Raw genomic sequence first — 11,922 nt, forward strand, 5'->3', positions numbered from 1 at the left:
ATTATGCACTGTCATCGTCTTTTAAGAGGACGAACTATGTAGGCTAAACTAACAATCATAGCTGCACAGAGTGGTATGCCATTCATATCAGTGGTATATGCCGTTGTATATCAGAGTGGTATGCTGTCCGTATCAGTTTCTTATACTGCTGGATCAGAGTGGTGTGCCATATAGCTATAAATAAGTAGATAGGGGCCAGGGGCCCATTTTCTCATAATCCGCCCATGGACATGCAGAGAACAGACTGAATGATCAGTGTAGAACAGTGCTGTACAGTATGGTGATAGGAGACAGTGTTGGGGGGCCCATTCTGAAGTCTACTGTTATCTCCGCAGCCTTGAGAGTTCAGCTGGTTGTTCTGACCACCTGTTCAACCCGCCTTACATTACATTACATTACAGTCATTTAGCAGACGCTTTTATCCAAAGTGACTTACAATAAGTGTATTCAACATCGGTATTCAAGAGAACAACTAGTCACCAGAAGTCAGAAGTGCATCTCCTTTTTTAAACAAGCATCTAAGAGCATAAACCAGAGCCACTGCACAGTGCAGAAACAAACTAATGTAATAAGTGCAACAAACTAATACGAATACAATAAGTGCATCAAACTAATACGAATACAATAAGTGCTGAGTGGAAGGCTCAGGGTAGGCCTTCTTGAAGAGGTGAGTCTTCAGCCTGATGAAAGATGGGCAGCGACTCTGCCGTCCTGACGTCAGTGGGGAGTTCATTCCACCACTGTGGGGCCAGGACAGAAAACAGCCACGACCGGGTCGATCGGCCGTAGGGACCTCTGAGCGACGGGGCAACCGATCGCCCCGAGGCAGCAGAGCGGAGAGGTCGGGGGGGGGTAGGGCTTGACCATGGCCTGGAGATAGGAAGGAGCTGTTCCTTTCACTGCCCTGTAGGCTAGCACCAGAGTCTTAAACTGGATGCGAGATGTTACAGGGAGCCAGTGTAGAGAACGGAGAAGGGAAGTTGTGTGGGAGAACTTGGGGCGATTGAACACCAGGCGAGCTGCAGCTTTCTGGACAAGCTCCAGAGGTCTGATGGCCGGGGCTCTGGCAAGTAGTGAGTTGCAGTAGTCCTGGTGGGAGATGACAAGAGATTGTCTCTCAGTGAGGAAGGGGCGAATCCTCCTGATGTAGAGCAGGAATCTTGCTGTTTAGATGGCTGTAATGTGTGTGGCTGCCCTGTAGGTGGAGACTGGAGCCTGCTGGACCTTGAGATGGGAGGAGGCTCTGAGGCTTTGTTGTTAAAGGCTCAACCGCGGTCAGCGTATTCCCTGACCGGGTCACGCTTCTTCGGTTCAGCTTTCAGCGGTGCAAAGACAGTTAGTTGGGCAGAAAATTGCGGATTTTCTTTTTAGAGTTTCAAGAAAAGAACGGAGAGAAGGCGACGGAAACCAACCACAGAGAAGTAAGATCACCTATAACTCTGTTACATTTTCTACATCAGTTAGATGAGTGCAGTGGTTTAGTTGTACGGCGTCCTGTTGCACAAAGGATATAGGACTCCTTCCATCAAGGTGAAGCAACGGCAGCGAACATTTACAGCACGAAGCATCACCCCAATAACGGAGGGGATTGTGTTGTGATAGTGTTCGCAGCCTGACTTGACTGAGCTGAACTTTGGCCGGGGACTTTACCACAGGTCATTGCTAACTGCCTCTGTGTTTAGCCGAAATGAAACTATCTTAGTTGCGGTCTGCTACGCACGTATGTAGACTGGCTCCATTGTAGCCTCACAGTGTGCCTGCACACATATAAATGACAGCTAAGTCAACAAAGCCGAAGCTAAGATGGATAACATGATTACACCACCCACACGTCTGTTTTGTTGCTGATGTGGTAGTGGAGCTGGTTTACTGGACTGTAATTGAAAGGTGTTTCAAATATCTACCTCCCTCATGTACGTAAGTAACGTTAGTGTGGACAACACATGGGACTAGTGGCAGATGTTGTCCCTTTTTAAATTGTACCTGTGTCTGTCAACATCCGTGACTTATTGCTTATAAGCATGCATGTGAAGTTGACATTTGCCATACAGAGTTCCTGCAGCAGAAGAGCTGCATACCAATAGTCAGCTGTTAAACATGACAGTGAAAAAGTGTGTGTGAAGAAACATACTCAAGTTAGTTTAATTATGTTTAGAATGTAGTGCACGGGAAGAACTGATTGATAAGGCAAATGAAAAGTCTGAGTGCATTCCAGTACCCATACTACCATAGTATTTAGTTTGGTCGCATTTTGCAGAATGCAAGCCAACATGCTTTTCTGGCCATTCTGACCCACAATCCTCTGTGCAGCGGAATATATCACAAGAGAGCACAAACGCATGACAGTTCATTGACAGCTCACTGATGGACTGCAACAGATATGTGAGCAAGAGGGTCAACCTTCAAGGTACAATGTTATGGAAAATTAGTATACCAAATTGTATGTATTCTGCATGAAATAGTAGGTACTTTGTAAGGGCATTCAGTGTACTTAAGGTAAAAAGAGAAAGTATGCAATTTGGAACACAAACAAAGAAAATTGAATCCATTTGGGGCGTCCTGGTAGCTGAAGGGTGAAAGCACACCAGCCTGGGACCTTAAACCTTTCGCATTTCCCAGTTTGTACATTATTGAATCCTTTCCTCGCATCTTAGTCCTGTCCACAAGAGACCAGAGCTGAGGAGGCAAGGAAGAGACGCAAGGAGAGAGGAGACGAGGCAACAAGCAATTAACAAATGCTTGTAACAAATGAGACATTGTTGCCTCGGAGCTGTCCTTTTACAGCAATCTCAATTGAATATGACGTGTGTCACAGCTGCATCAGCTGTCCTTTGTTTTGTCACATCGCAGTATTTTATGATCTCTGTCAGATGAGCATAACAGTGTTCATGACAAGTTATACATTTACTATTAATTCATGTCATAAAGTGGCATGATGTGACAAGAATGTACGGATGTCACACATACAACAAACAGCGATGTTTCAGCCAGGAGACCGCTGTTCGTTCCCCGTGTGAAACGAGAAGTCAATGTTGATGTTTTTGTCATATAACTTGCGTATTTCAGTAAAGGCACTTCCGAGGTTATTTGAACCCAAACGACAATATTTTCCTAAACCTAACCAAGTCACTTTGTTGCCTAAACCTAATTGAGTTGCTTCCTGGGAAAAGACATGAAAAATGCTGAGTCATTTTTCGTAAGATATCATATGCACCGTTGTATGAGGATACATTGCACGATTATAGTATAGCGTTCCGTCAAAATTTTATAATTCTCCATTATCAATGGGTTGTAGGTCCAGGGTCCAGTTACAACGGCGGCTGGGCCCGGGGCCTATTAGTGAGCCCTGTAGTGCCTCGTAAGGGACTGTTCTAACCTTGTTATCCCTTATGTTTTTATTGTGTACTTCAATTCAGCCATTATAATCGAGCAATGTATCCTCATACAACGTTGCATATGACAGGACCCTACTTGTATGAATTCATGTCCCATTAATGCTCATTACTAACTGCTTCTTCCCCGGAGTCTTTGTGCTTTCTCTCCTCACAGGTTTCCATAGATCGTGGGTTTACCTGGACCCTGGTCCTGCCTGACACCCACTGCTATTAGTAGTAGTCATATTGCTATTACTATTACCGATACCATTACTGCTTTTGCTATCATTGTTATTCTACTATATCCACTTCTGCTGTTTTTATTAGTAGTCGTAATTTCTCCATCATTATTCTCCTTATTACTCTCACTATATGAATCATGTATGTCATATGCATTGAATGAGTTGTAACTGTTATGTTGTTCATTCTGTACACGTGACATCTATCACACCTGATAGAGGATCCTCCTCTGTTGCTCTCTCTAAGGTCTCTTCCCTTTTTTTCTCCCCGTTAAAGGGTTTTTTGGGGGAGTTTTTCCTGCTCCGATGTGAGGGTCCTGGGACTGAGGATGTCTCATGTGTACAACCTGTAAAGCCCTCTGAGGCTAATTTGTAATTTGTGATGTTAGGCTATACAAACTAAATTCAATTCAATTCAATTAGTCTACAAGATGCGCTAGAGCAATGCACAGCAGTAGGATCAGGAATAAGAATCCACAAAAGAAGCACATGAAATATACAGAATCTATGCTGTATATAATGAATTCTAAGTTCCACTATTTAAACATGTCTACTACAAATCATTATGCAGAGTGTGAGAATTGAAACAGTCTGTCTGTTGAACACCTATGTGCTCTCAAATCATCGGCTTTAATGCTTCATTTTATCAACATCAATGACATCATAAGTGATTTAGGCTCTGAATAGTAAGGTAAGTATATGTGTGTACAAATGTGGCTCAGTGGAGAGCAGGGTCCTTCAATCAAAGGATCGTCGGATCCCGGGCATGTCGATGTGTCCTTGGGCAAGACACTTAACCCCAAAAATTGCTGACTAGGTGTGTGTGTGAATGTTAGTTAGTCCTGATGGGACTAACTATCAGTACAGTCCATTTAATCACCACTGAGCAGTTGATGCAGTTATGATGGTAACACTGGGAACACTGTAACATGTGACAATATTCTTGCATACATAACTCACCTGAGGGTCTGTCTGTCTCTCTCTCTGTGTGCTTATCTTAGATCCAGTGATGATCAGCTTTAGAAAGCAAAGTTTGTGGCTTCAGCTACAATCTACACCCCTCCTAACAAGTCTTTGACACTGGATGAACATTAGACCCCGTGCTTGCTCTCTGACCTTAGATGTAATTAAGATCAGACTCAGATCCTCATTCCTGCTGTAATGGAGAATCCCAGCCTGCTGTCCCTCACTGTGGCCTTGCTGGGTTTTCTGAGCCCATGTCTGACAAAACTGACACCCAGAGTCTCCTTTCCTATGGGTGAGTAAAGTTTATCCTGTTTAACCTACTTAAAAGTAGTATTGTTAACAGTGCAGGTTTAGACAATTGAACAGGGCAGTGCAAATGTTTTATTAAGTAGTACATTGTGTTTTGTCATTTTTAGACTGATAGCACCATGTTGGTGTGGCCATGGTAGTTAGGGTACAGGTGAGAAGATGAAAAACAAATCAGCAAGTCCAGTTAGAAGGCTTATGAGACATGGATACACTGCACAACAGTTTTTACACCTATGAAGAAATATTTCTTAACTCTGGAATTGGTGCTAGCAATAATCAAAATCATAACACTTGACAGTTAAAGAGCAGAATCACTACGCTGTCATGATGTGCATACAAGGTATTACACCTAGTAAATGCACTTGCATATATTTTATTTAAAAAGATAATACTGTGTCAGTGTTATTGATCATTGACTGATAATGATTCACCAGAGTATATGAACAAACATTACTTAAATTAGATATTCAGGGATGTTTGACATGTGGACAATGGATTTTCTGTGCAAATATGTCACGATTTATGTTTTGATTTAGTTATTTATTCTGTTTTATTGAGATGTTCTGTGTCTTGCACTTTATTTCCTGCCTTTGTCTGTCTTACCCCTGTGAGGGTCTGCACTTCCCCTAATTAGACACTGCTGCGTTCAATCACCTGCACCTCCTCAGTCTGCTTCACTTCACTTTCTGCCCCTGTCTGTTCCTCTCGTGATCGTCTGCCCCGCCCTTAATTGAAACCTGCTGTGTCTAATCACCTGCACCTTCCCTGTGTATTTAAACCCTGTGTGTCCCTTGGCTCAGTGTTCGTTCGTCTTTGGTGTAACCTGGTCCGTCTTTCATCTGCCTGCCATTTCCTCCCGGTACGTTTAGTGTCTGCTCCCCGTTGCCGTGTTCCCTGTTTCTTTGGATGTTTTATTTTCATGGACTTGTGATTCACACGTTTTTGTGTTGAATACTTTTTTGTTACAATTAAACCCACAATTGTCCAATCCTCCGTTTCCAGAGTCTCCCTGCATTTGGGTCCAGCCCTTTATTTTCTGCTAAAACCTTACAAAATAAGCAGATTGCTTACAGCCTGCTTACATGTGGATTATTCTAATTGTCTGGGGTTTTGAATTGAATGAAATGACCTAATTTCAGTGTTAACTGCTGTGAAACAATAGGTATGCCTGGGAGACATCTCACCCGCTTCAGTAGCCATGACGTCGGCAACACCACCACACTGCTGCTCAGTGAAGATGGAGACATGCTGTATGTAGGAGCCCGGGATGCTGTGTTAGCACTGGATGTTAGCTACAAGGACGCCATCATACTGAGGAGTAAGGTGGGGAGCGACCACTGATAAGCTAAATTTAGAAAGTCATCAGTGCTTGCGTTACTAATCACTTTTCCAAAATCTTGGAATTTATGGAGCCCAATGCTATATTATTTGACACAAAGAAAGAAGATGAAAGCAGCTGAACTGTCAGCTAAAGAGTACAGCACTGAAAGGGAAGAAGTGAAAGCAGTTATAGGTCATTTAAAGAGAAGGAGAAGTGGAAGTGCTGTAGAGTGTAATACTGTGTTCCTACCAAATGCGTATTCAATTTTTGACTTAAATCTTTGACTATTTTTTCCGTGGGATCATTTGTGTAACAGTTCAGAGCAGTTTTGATACCAACGTTTCTTTCTACCATTTCTTTCTGTCATCAGCCATGGCTGAAATAAACACTATTGCTGCTTTGTACCTGTTGGGGAAGTCCTAGATACATCGGAAAACTAAACAAAGTTATGTCTGGTTTCATAACATCATCTGGAGGCTTTTCACCGAACCTGTATTCACTGTATCTAGCTTGTAAATCACATGTCGGCTGAGTTAATCTGGTTTATCACAGCGATATACAACCAATGATTGTATGTTTTAATTGCATTGAACGGATCAAAACGACGACATCATGACACTGATTTGAAAGTCTGAATTCAAGCTTTGTCAGGTCTGTCTGCAAGACGACATGCTAAAACAAATATTAAATGCTGCTTTTCTGAATGGAGTTTGCGTCCTTCAGTGCTAGGCTATGCTAACATTGCAACTTCTCCATCAACACCCAAAATAATGTCATCTAGGCATTAATACCGCAGCGACAATATTGTTTGTACCATACAGTCTGTGGTTTATACGTAGAAATTTATACACAGTATAATATATTATAGAGTTTCATCCGATTTACAAATTATTGTAGTCATCTCTGGGTGCCCACAGATGACTACAATAATATTTTCCTTCATTTCTGATTCACCAATGTCAACTGTTCTATCAGTGACAACAGGAGAATCTCAACGCCGATAGACTTTCGTGACACAGCGTCACAGGAATTTCTCGCTCGTTTTGAAAAATTGTCCATTAGTGTCTTTGCATCGGTTTTGTATGTAATAATGTAGTGTGACACTGGCGGTGGTACCCACACGGAGTGCAGATGAATAGAAAGAGACAGATTCTTATCCTGGTTGCTCTTAGTGGTTGTAAATTGAATTTGCGGTCCTAATTCCATTTCCCGATCGTAATAAATCCACAGACAGAAGGGAAAGAACAGGGAAGCGAAGGGACAGTCAATGGGAGAAAGAGACGCAAGCCTCAAACGGCTGTTATAGTGCCTCAAACATCTGTTTCTACGTGCCTCCACAAGCTGATTTTAGCTAATTGTTCATACATTTAAAATACATCTCTGATAGTGTTATGCATTTATGTGAGTGCTCTGATTAATAACGGTAGGTCTGGTCTTTGATTTTGAAATAGCCATGTTATTTATGAATGATTGCTCCTTTGTTTCATTACCCTATTTTCTTGTCACTTCGACAACTCAACTGTAAGATTGGCAGTCAAATCAGGCTTCTTAGATCGAATTCTCGAATATTCTACATTTCGTGGTCACCCATAGTAGTTTGACTTGACTTTGACTTGACTTGAAAAAGTTCACGTGTCTGTTTATATGTAATAGTTGAAAGCAGTTGAAGTGTAATTTAATGAGGCTGTTGAATAGCTCTCCTGTTACTGAGGAAACATTTGTATTCCCAAGCACTAATTGTGTATGAAGTTTGAAAATTCTGGACAAAAATGTGTTTGCTCATTCTACACAATACACACTGTTAAAAACTGAAAAAGAGCACTCTTTAACTGCAAACTATATTCCCAAGTGTAGTTGGATAATTCTACCAGTTGTATTAGTTAGGATTACGCATCACTTTTGTTTGAGTCACTGCAGTTTTAGAAGAAACACTTTTCTCAAACATGTATGTTAGTTGCCAAAATCAGAATCAGATAAGAAGATGGATATCAAATTCTCTGCTTGTCACAATTCAATTTGTTTTCCATGTTTGGTGTTTAGCTTTACTTCAGCAGTCTTCATGAGGAGCAGAGCAGAATGTGTCGATTTTTTTTTAACTGAAATTATTCTGAAACATGTTTCAAATGACTTCTGCCTCGAAAAGAAATTATGTAAATGATAAGAAAAAGTGTGTAGCATCCGTTTCGATATTCACAGCTATTTCAAAAATAGACTAACAAAATCCAGACCTGCCACATGTATATGTATGTTCTACTACCCCCACCCCTGAATAATAACTATAGCTTTGTAATGGAAAATGTGATGTAATGTGTCATTGTTGGTTAAGATGGATGTAAATCTCAGCTGCTCTTCATCTTTCAGCTGGACTGGAGCCCTTCAGAGAAAGACATTGAGCAATGTTCCATGAAAGGCAAGAAAATGGCAAGTAGTTGCTTTGTAGTGATCCTATGCACTAATTACACTCCAAGGATCAAAATATCTCCTATTAACTTAGGGTACCAACCTAACAAGTCAAGGCTGTCAGTAACATACAGCTACAAATTGCATTTCCTTTAATGAGCAGAGTAAGCACAGGGAGTTGCTGTTTATATTTGATGAGCAACATGTCATCATTTTTTTCTTAGTACGAAGCATACTTTGACAAGAGATTTACTCAATCCAATCATTGCTGTACTTTCCAAAACATCTAAATTGATGTCCTTGTGTTTTTTTTCTAGATCGACTGCCCCAATTTCATTCGTGTGCTGCAGTTCTTGAACACCACCCACATCTATGCCTGTGGAACATTTGCCTTCAGTCCGCGCTGCACCTACATTGTAAGTTTGTTTCCACAGACATTTATACCGGTTGATGTGTTTAACAGTGACAGTATGACAATGCTCGCTGTTTCAGGATTTCAACAATTTACATAGCAAAATACCCCATTTTCTGTAAAAGCAGTGGGTTGCATTTGATGTGATTTGATTTGTAAGTACATCTTTGTTAAGTACAATATCAGCTTGACTTCTTCCTCTTTTCTGTCCAGAACTCAGAGACGTTGACAATGAGCCTCAAGGCTGATGAAGGAAGAGGTCGCTGCCCCTATGACCCCTACCAACGCAACACTGCTATCATCGTCGGTAGGTAATGCAGTGGTGCCACATCTGCTAGAATACAATGTTAACTTTGGCAAGTTGGAAGGAAAATGTAGCGGTGTTAGCACGTATATGCAGGTTTTCTAAACGTGGGAAAACACACTAAAATAGGCAATAGACTCCTTTCGCATATCCAGCAGACTAGTATGCCTTTGGGTTTTTTTTTCTGGTGTGTCAGGTTCAATGCCAAAAGCGCACAATAATATAAGTACCCACTGTAACAAAATGTTACAGTGGGTACTTCTTTTTTTTATATACGTATGTTACTTCTTCAGTCTCTCTCTCTTTCAAACACTCAATCCAGAGTTGATGGTTTTGGAACAGTGGAAAGACTAACAAAGGTGGTTTTGATGAGTTTTATTTAGTTTCTGTGAAGTTTGAATGAAAAGAGTTTGACAATGATCAGCGAGGTAAAATCACTGTTTCTGTCAGTGGAGGCTGTGGGATTTGAGGAGTGCATATAACGACAAATAATTTGGATATGATTTTCTTTTCGTAGCTTTGTCGATAGTGTATTAATTGTTTGTTTTGCACTTTGATCAGTTATAGTGAGTTTTCAAATTCCTGTTTTTATTCTTATATAAAACTAATGGTTATAATTCACAGCAAGATCAAATAAGAATTAGCAGATAAAATAATTAAGAAAAAAACTAACTAAAAGTGAGTCTTGAGAGATGATTTAAAAGACGGCATTGAGTTTTCTAGCCTTAGTTCCGAAAGTAGGCTATTCGAAGGGGTTGTGGCACTTCAAATCCCCTTTCACCCTTGGTCTTCAGCCTTGACCGTGGAATAGGTAACAGTGCCTTGTCAAAGGACCTCAGGCTACGGGTTGTTGAGTAATAATTCAGAAGGTCAGCCAGGTAGCTCGATGCCATACTACGCAGGGCCTTAAAAGTCAACATTAAAATTTTTAAATCAATTCTAAAATGGACAGGAAGCCAGTGAAGGGAAGCTAAAATTGGGGTGAAATGATCACGTGAGTGTGGCAGCTGCGTTTTGGACAGCCTGAAGACTTGTAATCATGTTTAAGGCATGTAAACACAGCATAACAATAATCAAGATGTAATGAAATCATGAATAAATTACATTATGAATGAATTTGAAGATCATTAAATGTAAGAAACGTCACCTCGCTAGCGGGGAAAGAGCCAGTGGAGTTCTCCCCGGAGAGCGAGAGGGTCGCCTCCATGCGCCTACGGGTTGCGGGGAGCAAGGCTCTGACTGTGGTTCGTGCTTATGCACCAAACAGCAGTTCGGAGTATCCGGCCTTCTTGGAGTCGGTGGGAGGGGTCCTGGAAAGGGCGGCGCCTACCGACTCCATAGTTCTCCTGGGGGACTTCAACGCTCACGTGGGCAATGACGGAGAAACCTGGCGGGGGGTGATTGGGAGGAACGGCTTGCCCGATCTGAACCCGAATGGTGTTTCGTTATTGGATTTCTGTGCTTGCCACGGTTTGGCCATAATGAACACTATGTTCGAACATAAGGTGGCTCATAAGTGTACCTGGTACCAGAACACCTTAGGTCGGAGATCAATGATCGACTTTGTAATCGTATCATCTGATTTGCGGCCATATGTCTTGGACACTCGGGTGAAGAGAGGAGCAGAGCTGTCAACTGATCACCACCTGGTGGTGAGTTGGATCAGATGGCAGGGGAACCGGTTGGAAAGACCCGGCAAACCCAAACGTGTAGTGAGGGTAAACTGGGAACGTCTGGCAGAGGACCCTGTCCGGGAGGTCTTTAACTCCCACCTCCAGAAGAACTTCTCACACATCCCGAGGGAGGTTGGGGACACGGAATCCGAGTGGACCATGTTCAAAGCCTCTATTGTGGACGCGGCCGCTAGGAGCTGTGGCCAGAAGGTCATCGGTGCCTGTCGTGGCGGCAACCCGAGAACCCGGTGGTGGACACCGGAGGTGAGGGAAGCCGTCAAGCTATGGCTAAGGCCATGGAGAAGAACTTTCGGTTGGCCTCAAGGAGGTTCTGGCAAACCATCCGACGGCTCAGGAAGGGAAAGCAGGGCTTACCCCAGGCTGTTCTCAGCAGGGGGGGGGGGGGGGGGAAACTGCTAACCCGTACGGAGGACATCGTCGGGCGGAAAGAGCACTTTGAGGAACTCCTAAACCCGACCAACATGTCCTCTGCAGAGGAGGCAGTGCCTGAGGACCTAGGGGGAGGCTCACCCATATCCCTGGCAGAGGTCGCTGAGGTAGTTAAAAAGCTCCTTGGTGGCAAGGCGCCGGGGGTGGATGAGATCCGCCCTGAGATGCTGAAGGCGCTGGACATAGTTGGGCTGTCCTGGCTGACACGCCTCTTCAATATCGCATGGGAGTCGGGATCAGTGCCCATGGAATGGCAGACCGGGGTGGTGGTTCCCATCTTCAAAAGGGGGGACCGGAGAGTGTGCTCGAATTACCGGGGTATCACACTACTCAGCCTCCCGGGGAAGGCTTATGCCAGGGTGCTGGAAAGGAGGCTCCGACCGCTTGTCGAACCTCAGATTCAAGAGGAGCAGTGCGGATTCCGTCCCGGCCGTGGAACAGTGGACCAGCTCTTTACCCTCGCAAGACTACTGG

General features: G+C 43.0%; 1 pseudogene; it reads left to right on the top strand.

Moving 5' to 3' along the window:
- The first annotated feature begins 1,281 nt into the window (after positions 1–1,281).
- The window catches only part of LOC142965036 (semaphorin-4A-like), a 38,820-nt pseudogene continuing 28,179 nt past the window's right edge, over positions 1,282–11,922 (top strand).

This window comes from Anarhichas minor, unplaced genomic scaffold (assembly GCF_050575085.1).
Source record: "Anarhichas minor isolate MPS153535 unplaced genomic scaffold, ASM5057508v1 ptg000033l, whole genome shotgun sequence".
NCBI classification, from domain to species: Eukaryota; Metazoa; Chordata; class Actinopteri; order Perciformes; family Anarhichadidae; genus Anarhichas; species Anarhichas minor.